This window comes from Vicugna pacos, chromosome 19 (genome assembly GCF_048564905.1).
Source record: "Vicugna pacos chromosome 19, VicPac4, whole genome shotgun sequence".
NCBI lineage: Eukaryota > Metazoa > Chordata > Mammalia > Artiodactyla > Camelidae > Vicugna > Vicugna pacos.
The window spans coordinates 25,493,616-25,507,743 of record NC_133005.1 but is presented as its reverse complement, the minus strand read 5'-3'; the positions used below and the strand labels follow the sequence as shown (position 1 = coordinate 25,507,743).

The following is a 14,128-nucleotide window of genomic DNA, read 5'->3' as shown; positions in this document are numbered from 1 at the left end:
ACATTGTAAGATTTCAATAAATGTTAATTGACTGAAAATGTGGGAATTTTGAACACAGATGTCAATAAGTGAAAGTGATTTTTTAAGGGAAACATTTTGTTATCATCCTAAATGTTACATTTTTATTTCCTAGGTGTAACTCCCAAGCTATAATAACCTTAACCTGTTTCTTCTCCTGCGTGTTTGTGAATATAAAAACAATACTTCGGGGGGGTATAGCTCAGCAGTAGAGTGCATGCTTAGTATGTACAAGGTCCTGGGTTCAATCCCTAGTACCTCCATTAATAATAAAAAATTAAAAATTAAAAAACTCCAATACTTTACTGAAACTGAGGGTGGTGCTTCTGGGCTGTCATCATAGGGGATAAGATATTATTCAGAAAAATTTGAACCCTATAGAAAGTTTAATGGGGACTGTTAAATTGCAAATGCTCCCACCATAGAATGAGAGAGCTTTAGGAGGGAAAATAATGTCATAAAAAAATGCCCAAGATTAAGGAGAAACAGCTGCATTAAAGAGCTTCTAGGCACAAACTATTTGATTTTAATTGCATGGAAGAAAATTGGCCCCAACTGATTTGTTAAAGATTCAGAAACAAAAGAACATCAAGGAAAAACAAATAATGATTCAAGAACTGTTTTAAAGCAAGACAATGAGATTCATTTCAACCTCAATTATCCCTTAAGGCACATTTTCTGAAAACAAGGGAACTATTTCAATTAAAGTTTTCTAAACCTGCCTTGGAGCTTTAGTTAAGAAGTTGCAAATATATCAAATTTTAAAAAATGGTCTCCAATAAAACCTTAATTCTCTCCCTTATTAGAGGATTTTGTATTTCCCTGTTCTTTGACCTGAGATTCTCATCATTTATGTATGAAAGCTTCTGAAAATGCCTGAAGTCTTGAATCAGTCTTAACTTACAGTCTTAGATTAAACTGATAATCAAAGTCTCTCTAAAATCCCACTTTCATCAAGTCTTTGCTCTTTAGCTCAGGGACCAGAAAACTTTCTATAAAGGTTTTGTGGGACGTAAGGTTTCTATGGCAATCACTCAACTCTGCTTTTGTTGGAAAACAGTCACAGAAATATGTAAAGAGGTGAGTGTAAACTTTATTTACAGAAACAGGAATTGAGGGGGGAGGGTATAGCTCAAGTGGTAGAGCACATGCTTAGTATGCATGAGGTCCTGGGTTCAATCCCCAGTACCTCCTCCAAAAATAAATAAATAAATAGACCTAATTACCACCACCACCCCCCCCCCGAAAAAGAAAAAAGAAACAGGAATTAGACCAAACTTGGCCTTTCTGCTAAACAGTTTGCCCACTCTTGGTCTAATCAAATCCAAAAGCCTCACTCTGGCATCTCAGCAGAATATTCATCATTTGTTTCTGCCTAATATTCTATTGTTCCTCAACATTAAATCTATTATCTAAAGAAAAAAAAAACTGTTGCCTGCCATTCCAATGCTACGAGGATCAAGCCATTACACACAGCAGTTGCCCTCAGACAGTGCACCATGAGGGGAATTTAGGATGGAGGATAACAAGAAGCATTCTGTGCTTTGGATACACTGGCTCCTAGATAGTTAAGACATATATCTAAGGAAAATTTTCAATGACCCCAGATTCTTGCATCTTTCTATACATAGAAAAGCACTAAAGTCATTAACTTGAGATGTCTGTTCTTTGTGATTAGCAGTAATCTTTTTATGTTTGACTACATGTTTTTTCCCAGCAAAAAAGTTCATATATATCCTGACTCCTCCCTTGTCTCTTCAGACCAGTTCTCAGAGCTGAGAGACTGTCTCCCAAGCTTCAGTCCTCAGTAAGGTCCTAGAATAATACTTAAGTCACAGCTTTTAGGTTGAGCATTTTTATTTCATTTGACAAATTCAAGTGTCCCCACATTTCCCAAATGCTCTGCTTATCCCTGCCTTCAGGATTTGCATACATGAATCCCTCACCAGGAATAACTTCTACCCTTTATTCTGCCTTTCCAAGTCCGACCCATCCCTTGGAGGTCTGACTACACCTTCTTTATGAAGCTTTTATGGATAACTCCAACAAACATTCCTCTTTCCCTTTACTCAGTCCTTCATGACTATCCATAGCCCTTAGTATGGCAAAATATTCTGAAATTATTGTAGCTCATTTAGTCAATTACTCTACTATAATACTCCAACTTATACTGGTCTTTAATTGTCTTGTTTAGATAATCTAAATCTTGCTATAGAGGGCAAGATCCTACTCAGGATTGGATTTACTGAAAAGCTAATTAAACTTTCACTTTAGGGACCTTTACTTGCTCAGGTCCCTGTACTTAATTTTGTATTTATCATTCTCTATTTTCTTACTTAAAAAGGGCCTCCAATTTTGTAATAGCTTCAGGATCCACAAAACCTGGATCTGTCCCTGGGTTCACCACAGACCTAGCAGAAGGCTGGTACAGCAGAGATTACTTTATATCTTAATCTCCATTTTCCTTGCTGGAAGGCTTGCCTCCAAGGTTGTTGCATGAGGGAGACATACACATCTATCTTGTTTAAATAACTGTTTTTGGAGTCTTTCTGTAACAGCAGGTTAGACCTTCGACTATAAGCTGGTCATAGCAAGTGCTCAAAATATTTATTGAACTAAGTGTCGCCATTAACTAAGAAACAGATCAGTGCAGACCTGCTATTCAGAACCATTCAGCTCCTCATCTAACCAAAGCATTTGTGCCACATTTGCATTTTATAGAATAAAAAGTGATAGGAAATATTTACATAATAAAAGTATAATTGGTTATAACTGCATTTCGTGTTTTAGGGAAAGTGATTTACTTTTGGATAATCTGTATGAAGCAAATTAGAGCAGTAGTTTGCATAGGTGGTCCCATTAAAATGGACCACTTACTTCACTTGGGCACAACTCATCAATACTTTGCTTATCAACTCCAGGCCCAAGAGGAAGGAGATCGAAGCAGGGAATCTTGTGGTGTGTGTGTGTGTGTATGTGTTGGAGGATGGGGAGGTGGGGAGTAGAGACAAAGAAAAGACTGTGAATGTTCAGTTAGATGAATGGCAGGAGATAGGTCAAATAGTGTAGACTGCAGCTAGGAGCAGCTATCAATCACTCAGTCTGTTATTACTTCAGTGAGTAGCAAATGGTAAAACAGGGTAGGAGGCCATAAAAACAGATTGTCTATTTTTAGTATCTAGACTGTCTATTTTAGTGAGCCCTAATCAGTTTTCCAGAAGAGAGGGAAACCCCAATGTCATTCCAGAGAGGCCTGAGTCCTGTATTTCATCAAGGGAACCATGTTACTTGTTGAAAAAGATCAGTGGCAGCTATGAATATCATTTCATTTTAAAGAATGGCTACCTGTGATTTCTGTGTCAAGTTATTAAATTTAGTACATATTGCAATCTCCTCTCTTCTGCTACAAACCCCTAAAATAGTAGGTAAAATTATATATATTATTTAATACATACCATATTATACATAATTTTATATATATATATACACACACACATATATATTTAAAATTTGGGGCTGTACTCAAAAGCAAGAAGAGGAAAAATAGCCAAGGACCAAAAATGGGGAAATTTCCTTCAAACAATAACAATAAATACCCAGGAATCCACAGTACCAAGTAGAAGCCAAAGCCTCAGAACCCACAGGAATCAGGACTGAACATAAGCCATGGGCAGATAGAAGCAAAAGCAGAACATACCGTGGTAAAAGCTGGAGGCCCAGTTAGCACTGCCCACTCATGAACAGAATCCCCAAAGAAAAGTACCTACCCAGAGCTTGGGCAGAAACAAAGTCACCTGCCTAACCACTCTGTTATGAAGACAATAGAACAAGGTAGTGAGACAGACTGTCAGGGTAAGGAGGAACAAATTAGACTGAGTAGTCTTGGAAGGCCAAAATGATGCTTGACCTGAATGGTAAGAAGTTGCCAGCCACACTAAGATTTAGGGGAAGAGGAAAGAGCAATTTGAAAGGCCCTAAGGCAGGAAAGAAGCCAGTGTGGCTAAAGCTTACTGACAGAGTGAAGGAGTGGTAAGAAGTGAGATTAGCGGAAGAATGGGGCTTAGAATATTTGTAACTTTTCACCAATATGGCAGTCTAAACTGAGGCAAGACGTCCCCGTGACCTAAGCACAGAGAAGTAATGGATAAAATACAAAAATACATTTAAATACATGGTTTATTTACAAAACAAAAGAAAGAAATCCCCAACTGCTAGAATACCAGAATGTTAAGAAAAAGTTGAAGCCAAAGCTGAAGCCAGATAGCTCCTGCAGTAAGTAGCACTGTTACAATTCCAGTCTGTGGCCTATAACTGGTTCTAACACCTCCATGGCTTAAGATCTTCCTTATCACTCTAGCTTAGGTGTTAGCAAGCTACAGCCCACAGGCCAAATTCGGCCCACAACTGGTTTTGTAAAAAAAGTTTTTTTGGAATTCAGCCATGCTCATTCACTTGCATATTGTCTATGGCTGCTTTCATGCTATAGTGGCTGAGATGAGTAGTTCTGACAGAGATCACATGGTGCACAAAGTCTAAAATATTTATTCTCTAGCTTTTTACAAAAAAAATTGCCGACTCCTGCTCTAGCTCTTTCTCTAAAAAAAACAAAGAAAGCTTTGCTGAGATATAATTTACTTGCCATAGGTTCACCAGTTTAAAGTGTACAATTCAATGGTTTTTAGTATATCTACAAAGTTTTGCAACAATCACTATAATCTGGTTTTAGAGTATTTTTATTACCCTGAAAGATACTTTATACTTAATAGCAATCATTCTCATCCCCCTTACCCTTCTGTCCACTCCCCAGCCCTAGGCAACCAGTAAACTACTTTTGGTCTCTGCAGATTTGTCTATTCTGGTTACTTCATATAAATGAAATCATATAATATATAGCCTTTTGTATCTAAAAAGAACAAAACAACAACAACAACAGAACAAGTTCATAGATACAGAGAATAAATTGGTGGTTACCAAAGTCAGGGGGTGGGGGTAGGAGAAACAGGTGAAGGAGGTCAAAAGTTAAAAAGAAAAAAAAGCAATGCCAGGGATAGTTTAACTGATTTACCACTGTACCATCAGAACTAAATTGTGCTTTTCATAGTAGGTAAGCAAACGATATTTGCTGAATCAATTAGCTAGTCAAATCTTGTAGCTAAAATCTAACAAGGACAGTAAGAGAAGAAGAAAAAAATTACAGACCAATCTTATTCACAAACATAGTTGCAAAAATCCCAAATAAAATATAAAAGAATCAAATTTAATTTCACTACCAAAAAGGATTATCATAGGAATGGCTCAACATTAGAAACTTTATTAATATAGTTGGAAACAACAGAATCATCTCCATATGTATCCAAAAAATTAAATTCAACACCCATTCATGGTTTAAAACATCTGCCTGCCATTGTATAAGCATAATCTTGAACCTCTGGGGGGATGATAAATCAGTGAGATATACACAGCCTTTGAACCTCAGATGGAAATGTGGGCTTAATCTCATAATTTCCCAATGATTGAAGTAGACAGATCTTTAGAGTAACCAAGAATTATTTTGTATAATAATGGTTTTGTATGAGACTGAAATTTTCTATAATAAAATGTTTTAAAAATTACCTGGAACATCTATAAAATATTTAGATTTCAGGCCCAATTCCAGAGATTATAATTTAGTAGATTTAATGTGGGATCCAAGTAAATATATTAATCTCTGTTATTAATTCTCTTGCCTGCTCCCAATCCCTAACCACTCCCCTCCCCATGCAGTTGTTCGTCAGATCACATTCTGGAAGCCCTCTAATAGAGTATCTGGTTCATTTCAAGTGATACTTTGAAACGAATATGTTCTTCATTACAGATAGTTACTCATTATTAGACATTTTGTTTTGATTTTAAAATAACAACCCTGGAGAGATCAACACTGCCCTCTAAGGAAGACTACAGATCTCTCCCAGTGCTCCAGAGGTAGCTGAATTTCCAAGAAGTCTGTCAATGAACACATTTAGAAGGCATCCTATCCACCGTACATATTTAGATTCAAACCAGAGTTTGAAGAAAACACAGGGTTTTTAGCTACTTACCTTCCCTGAATTTCTGAACTGTGTATAACCTGCTCTTGAGCACTCTTCACTCTTTGCCCTCCTTCTTTACTCTTCCACATACCACCTTTTCCACCTTCCCTCCACAGAGAAAACCCCATGCCCAAAATCCAAGGTAGGGATCTGTCTAGAGAGTCTACGCACATTTTTTTTTTAATTTAGTAAAAGAGAAGGAGCTATTAGGATATACTTTCTCTTATTTTCCAACTCTGACTTAAAGTCTTCAGCAGATAGTCTCTGGAAGATCAGAATTCATCATTTTGAAGATAAGTTGTTATGCCCCAGATCACAACATTTCCTACTCTCTTCAAGTCCACTGCCCACCTTATTTGAAGCAGATGACTTTGCCTCCTACTTTTAAGAACAAAACAGAACCCCCTAGAATAAGCTCCCCTGAGCTCTTTCTCTCTCTTCTACTTCTCCTTTCTTTCAATCTCACTAAAAGAGGAGACCCTCCCCCTATTCAAAGCTCACCCTTCCTCTAGATGTCTTACTCACACCTTCTTGCTCCATCTTTTCTCTCTTTTCTATACTCAACTTCTTTCTGGAAATAGTAACTTTGGCCTGGCTCTTAGTCTTGTCTTTTCTATTTGTTGTTTTCTCCTTTCCCCTACACTCTCTTAAATTCCAACCTATTTCCCTTTCCAACCCAACTTCCCCTCCACCCCTCCCCAACTGCCTCTCCTCTACACATCCCAGTCTTTCTTCAACTCTTTATAATATGTCTCTCATTCTTCCTTTACCACTCTTTTCCCAAAAGATCACCTTTCAAACTGGCAAGCCAGTGGCTCCTTTACACTCCTCATTTTCCTTGGCATCTTTGCAGCATGTGGCGCTGCTGACCTCTTCTTTCCTAAAACACTATCCTGCCCTGGTTTCTATGACATTACTCTCTCCTTGTTGTGTCTCTCTGATGGCTCCTTTTCAGATACACTTGATACAGCATCATCAGCTGCCAGCCTCCAAAATGTTAGCATGGCCAAAGGCACCAGAGCACCTAACCTTTTAGGGTTTTTGTGAAGGTTAAATGAGATAATGCATAGAAAGCAGTTGGTACTATGACTGGCATACAGTAAAAATCATTCAATAAATGGTTGGGATGATGATAATAATGAGTTCATTATTTGCTTCTAGCTTCATATATTCTCTTTGAGTGATCTCACCCACTCACAGTGCTTCAATTCCCATATACAAATTGAGGACTTTTAAATTAATATTGCCAGAATTTGAGATGTCATTCAAGGTACATATCTTCCACTGCTTATCAGACATTTCCTGATAAAATTGGGTACTCTTACAGCACCTTTTACATGGCCAGTAATATTATACTCTGGAGTTAACATCTTAGTCTTTCTCATTACTAATGAGTCTCCATGTGAAGCACATTCTCACCAGAGAACAAAACCCTTCTACCACACAATCAGATTAAGGGTGGATAGGGTGGTACTTTGATGACTGGCTCTTGAAAACTATAATACATATTCCTAAGGTCATATGCCTTCCCCAATCCCACTTCAGAATCACTGCTTGACTGGGAGCTCACCAATGACATTTTTTATGAATTCCAGTACAATTACAATTTAATTGTAAAATACAATTTAATGAAACCATATTTCTACTTATGTCAATAAAGTTGGTCTTAAACGTTAACTTTATCAGTTTATAAAGTCCTAGTCTATGCCTTCTTTCTTCACCTGGACATGTTCCACAAGCCCACTGGCAGTTCATGGACCACCAGTTTCTGCATGCATGCTGTAATACCTATGTAGACAGTCTCTGAATATGTGTAAAAAATGTTCCTAATTGTTTGTGGAAATGAATATATACTCTCAGTGATTTTATTTTCTGGCAATTATCAAAAGAGGTCCTATCTTTTTTGCAGAAATGGAATGTGCTGAATGCTCATTCATAAAAGAAATTGCCACATATTTAAGACATCTAGAAAACATGTCCATTCTTATGCATTCTAGTGAGTATTATTGATGCTAAATGACATAATTTTAATAGCCTTCTTTCTAAACATAATCATCAATTGAAAGTTTTCACGAACATTAATAAGCTAAAAATTAAAATTAAATTAAATTAAATTAAGTCCAGCTAAGACATAAGAGGGCTACATCCAAGGCATTGGGGATGAAGAACGGGGTAAAGACTTTCTGTTTATCACTAGCTTTCAGCCAAAAACAAATGTACCAACAAACAGCAAATATCTCATATTGAGAAGAAATGTTTCTGGCTTCTGAAAATATAGTTTCTTTTCAGTCTTGACGTATAAATGTATAACAACAGATTTCCAGACTGATGGGCTGTTATTAAATAAAATTTTAAATGAAAATTTCATTCACTTGAAAATATATATTGAGCTATGTAGCAGGCACTGTAGAGAGGAAAGAGTCTCTGCCTTCTGAAAACTTGGAGGTTAATGGGGACCACAGATTAATAAACCAAGGAAAGGAAGGGCAGAGGCAACAGCACATGCAAAGGCACAGAAGTCAGAGATAGGACAGCTCTTTCCACAAATACTTCTATGTCGCTAGAGGATAGGAGCAATTGTGAGGGGAGATATTAAGGTTGGAGAGAGGGGAAAGGGTCAGATATGCCGTACTAAGAGACTGGATTTTATTCAGTGAGCAGTGAAGAACTCTCTGATAGACAAGAAAAGGAAAAGACTGAAGGGGAAGTAAATCAGAGGTAAGGAGATTAGCTGGAGGCTATTATAAACGTCCAGCTAAGATATAAAAGGGCCAAACCCAAAGCAGTGGGGATAAAACTTTGTTTCTCACTAGCTTTAAGAAATTGAATCATGATGTGCCTTGATGTAGTTTTCTTCCTGTTTCTTGTGTTGAGGGTTTGGTAAACTTCTTGGATCTATGGTTTTATAGTTCTTAACAAATTTGAAAATTTTTCAGTCATTATATCTCCAAATATTTTTCTGTACCCTCCTTTCTCCTTTGGGGACTCCAAATATACTTATATTAGATCACCTAAAGTTGTCCCATTGATACTCTTTTTTATTTGTAAGTCTTTTTTCTCAGTGTGTTTTATTTTGGATTGTTTCTACTGCTGTATCTTCAAGTCTTTTATCTTTTCTTCTGCAAACTTTTAATTTGCTGTTAATCTCATCCAGTGTATTTTTCATATATAATGTTGTATTTTCATCTCTAGAAGTGAGACTGAAGTCTTCTTAAATATCTTCCATATCTCTACTTAACATTTTCAATCTTTTCTTTAGCTTCTTGAACATATGGAATAAAGACAGTTATAGCAACTGTTCCAATATATTTGTCAACTAATTCTATCTTCAGTGCAATTCTTGATTTGCTTCTATTGATTGATTTTTCTCCTCATTATGGGTCATTTTCCTGATTCTTTGCATGCTGATAACTTTTTTTTTTATTCCAGACATTGTGAATTTCATTTTGGGGCTGGTACTCTGAGAACTAGGCTCTCTGTTCTTTTCCAGTGGTACTTTCCCCAGCTTCAGGTAGTCTCCTTAAATTCATATTCTGATCAGTATTTAGATGAAGCCTCAATGGAGACTCTTTGTACATCTGCAGAATGTTCCCTTTCTCTATAGTCCTCTTCTATATGCTCTTCTAGTCCTCTTCTAATGCTGCTCTGTGAATTCTAGGTGCCTTGGCCTTCCCAGATCTCCAGCTCTATCTTCTTAGTTCAGGGAAACTGTTGAGCTCCACTTGGCTTCTCTCTCCAATAGCAGGACTTAGAGTTAAAACATATCATGGAAATAAAATCAACATGACTTGATAAACAACTGGAAAGGGAGAAATGGAGGATATTGACATGAGGAGAATGATGGTATCACTCCCCAGGTTGGGGGATTCATGAACAAAAACATAGACTGGGGCTAGATAGAACAGAGGAGATTAGGAGCTTGGTTTAGGGCATGTTAAGGCTGAGGTCCTTATGGACATATACAGCTGAATTTATTCTTCTTTTGCTCAGAGGGAATAAATGAATTAGAGGGTGCAGATTTCAGAGGCATGCACTCATGAGTCTAAAGCCATTGATTAAGTCATCCAGGGAGCACGTACTGAAAAAGAAAAGAGGATGGAAAACAGAAGTATGGAGTACTCTTAACATTTAAGGTGCTACAGAAGAGGGAAAGTCAGTAAAGAAACTGAGGAGTACACAGAGAAGGAAGAGGAGAGCCAAGAGAGACTTGTCATTAAAGCCAAGAGATAAGAGGAATTTCAGAAGGAAAGAGTATTCTGTAGTGTCCAATGCTCTAGAAAAGTAAGGCATGATAAGAACAGAAAATTGTCTTTTAGCAATTATAGCAATTTGGAGGTCACTAGTGGTCTTTAAGGAAAAATTTAAAAAAAGAGTGACTGTCATTCACTTGTTCATTTGTTTGTTCATTCAGTCATTCAATGGACACTTAAGTACCAGTGTCTAGGGATATAAAGATTAATGAGAGCCTCTTCTCTGAGAGAAATCCCTGTCTAACACACAACTGTTGAAACAGCTTGGTTAAGTGTTAAAATAGAGTGACATATGAAGGACTTGTTGGTAGCACAAAGAGAATGTCAGAGAAGCTTCCTCAGAGGAAAAACTAGAGTTGAAATCCAGAATGAAGAAGAAGTCATCATTTCGGAGAGGGACTGGATGACTCAAAACAGGAGGGGTAAAAACCCAAGAAGTGGGTACTTAATCTTTTGAATTCCTCATGCTATTAGGCTAACAGAATTGGATCTAGCTAGGATTCTTGGTAGATCTTCAGGAAATAGAACCATACTCTAAAAGGACTGCTGAAGAAATACCAGATCTTAAGGGTAGGGCACTTCCAATAATGAGAAGGATGAAAAACTTTGTTTATAAATAAATGACTCCTCTGTTTTGGAGTCCTTACCTTACTGACTGGTGCTAACCTTGTTCTGTCCCTAAAACATTTACCTCCTAAATCTAAAGGTGATGACTTTGTCAGTTCTAATCCTGTCTTTCTAAAGTGACCAATTTGAGTTTCATATCTTACTATGAGTCAGAAAAAGGAAAGATTTTTCTTGTACATCTGAAGATTTTTTTTACAATTAAAATATTACTCCTACGCCCATATTTTTGGTAACTTGCTAGATACAATTTTCACTGACAAATGTGAATGTACTGATTCCTCAATTTTGAACTTCTTGTTAAAGGATGGGGTATGAGAAAATGTAAACTATTCATGGAATATGATGAGTAAAGCTTGCAAATCAACATATTCTTTCAGACACTTTTTTTTTTTTTGCATAAAAGAGCAGGCAGTCAATCCTAACACATTTTAAAAAACAGTTTAATAGTAGAATCTCCAAGTTACCCCATATTCCATCTACTACACTTAACTCCAAAGTGGTCAGATTCCAACAAGCCTGAGAAGGGAAGATAAGCCAAGACAGCTTAGAAAGCAAGAAAAATCCGAACTTTCTAATGAGACTTCTTTTTCTGGGACTGTGGCGTTAAATGCCTGTCTGACTCAGCTTCAGGGAGAAGAAGGAAATTGTCAGTAGCTCAGAGTTACCCCATAGGAGGCATAAGCACATTTGACAAATGTTTTTCCAACCTGGAAGAATAGCTATTCTCTCCTCAGATGCTTTCTAGTCAAAGTGAATTACTATATCCCTTTAAAGAGCAACAGCTTTTCTGCAAGGGAGAGAACTGGTACCAGTTTCCAGAAAGGAAGTTTAAATTTTGTAGAATCTAATACATTAGGAGAAAGGAATACAGTCTGCACTTCAAAGTGTTTTGTTTCTAGGCCTTCACCTACTTGCTTAGAAACTTTACTTCATCCAAATCTCCCTTCCAAAGCAGATGTCTGTGAGAAACTTTATTTCATCCAAATCTCCCTTCCAAAGCAGATGTCTGTGAGACAGCACAAAGACGTTTTTCCAACAGTAATTCCCAAGATGTGAGCTGCCCAGAATGATGAAGTGCAGCCCTGCTGTCAAGTCCCAGGACAATCATGGTCTGAGTTCTCTTGACACATGCTTTTATGCAGTTTTAGCAAAAGAAGCCTAAATTTAGGAATAGGTGACAAAATTCCATCCTTTGTACCACATCCTCTTGTGCTAAAACAACCTAATTCTCCCAATCATACATGATTTGTGTATGGGTTGTAATTAACTCCAGTCTGTCTAAGGCTAAGATAATTAAAATATAACTGGGTTTTTGGTTTTTGTCCAAACTGCTATTTATCCTAATATTTGAATGAAGGTGACAATAAGAACATATATATATATAATAAAATATATATATATATTATATAATACATATAGCTTTGTGCTTCCTGTGATATGAAGAGGCATTTCTAGAAAAAGTTATAAAGAAGATTTGAAAAGGGACTGAGTATAGTGAGAACACAATGCCAAGTTGTATGACAGAGAAAGGAATGGCTAGTTTGGACATTTTTTCAGACAGTGTTCAAATTGGTACCTCAGTAGCTGAGGCTCAGGAGGCTCTGAAGAGGGTATTTTAAATCTAGAAGTTAGGAATGCAAATGGATATGGTTTGAGATATTGCTACTTCTACTGTGACTAGAAAAGTTACATGTGGGAATTCTTGTATAGGCTGGGAGTAGACAGGAAGTTGTTTGGAAATAATTACAAAAGCATGATGTGTGTGTAAACCCATGACAAACTAAAGTAATATGACTGTGTCCATAATTAATTGCCTATGGGTTCAATGATATTGCTTATGAGGAAGAAGGATTGATTTCAAAAAAGCTCTTTTTCAAAATCTCCTTATTATCAGTCTAGGTAATTTAAGCAGTAAAAAGATACTGTTACAGGATGTTAGCTAGGAGAATTATGGTATGAACATGTCATTAAATATTGATTAAAGTAGCACCAAATAGAGACTTAGAAAGAGGGAGGAAAGGGCATGTAAAGGCAGAGGGGAGAGAGCTTTTCCTGGGCTTTTCTCTCAGAGGAGTGGCTGGCAGGGGTCTGGAGGATACTGTTCATTCCAGAGAATGCAAAGAGGCCAACAGATATAGAAAAGACTAGGAAGATACATGGTGCTCCGATCCCAGTGGTTCTGGGGAACAAATTTAGGAGGTTCCAGTTTGGTCTGCCTGGGAAGCAGATGAATATGGAATTTAATGGCTTAACTTCCTGATTTCTGCCATTTATTATGCCTCTGATCTCACTATTAAGGGAAAAAAGGTGTCAAGTTACAAAACCTGGCTAAAATGCAAATATTAAAAGAAACAACTTGAAGTGTAGGTCATTAGTCAAAGATTAGTACAAAGATTATAGGTAATACCTTTTCCAGCTTTTTTTTGAAGAAGCCTGGGTATGAAGAATGTTTACAGTTCTTTATAATATGAATTTTAAGAAGGAAACAGAAAAAGTGGATGCCCCCTCATTATCTATAAACTGTTTAAAACTCATTAGTCTGGTATTCAAGGCCTCCCATGACCTGGTCTTAACCTCTCCAACCTTATTTCTATTACCCTAGACTAGAGCAATGATGAGTAACTTTTGGTCCACTAGCCTCTCAATATAATTTCAAATACAGCCTTTCAGCTTGAAGGGTCTGAGGAACTTATTTAATCTGCCATGAAGGAAATGTTCCTGTCTTATTCTAACTTGATATATTTCTTTGGTTGAAACTTTACCACCCTTTTGTGAAAATGTGGGCTCCATAAGGGCAGGGAATGTATCTATCTTGCTCACTGTGTATCTCCAGTGCCTAGCACAGTGCCTGACACATAATAGACACTCAATAAATATTTATCGAATAAATGAATGAATGAATGCATGAATGAATGCATAAATAAAAGAATGTAAGACTGTAGGACTGGAATGTCCAGACAGTGAGTGGGAGATGGGAGAAGAAGCACTCTAGACTGAACAAGAGTAAAGGTTGAGGCAATCTTAAAGATGATGTTTTCTGAGGCTTAAGGGTGAATCAGCTTTATGGGCATTTATTTATAGAACAAATGGTCAGAGCTAAGAAAGGGGCAGAATTAGAACAGTACTCAAGGAAGATTAACATGGCAGTAACCTGAAGGACGGATT

The 14,128-nt window shown here is 37.1% G+C and overlaps 1 non-coding gene across 1 annotated transcript; it reads left to right on the top strand.

The window, feature by feature from the left end:
• The first annotated feature begins 1,138 nt into the window (after positions 1-1,138).
• Positions 1,139-1,212, top strand: TRNAT-AGU (transfer RNA threonine (anticodon AGU)). Its single transcript has one exon. It is a non-coding gene; the product is annotated as a tRNA-Thr (tRNA).
• The last annotated feature ends 12,916 nt before the right edge of the window (positions 1,213-14,128 follow it).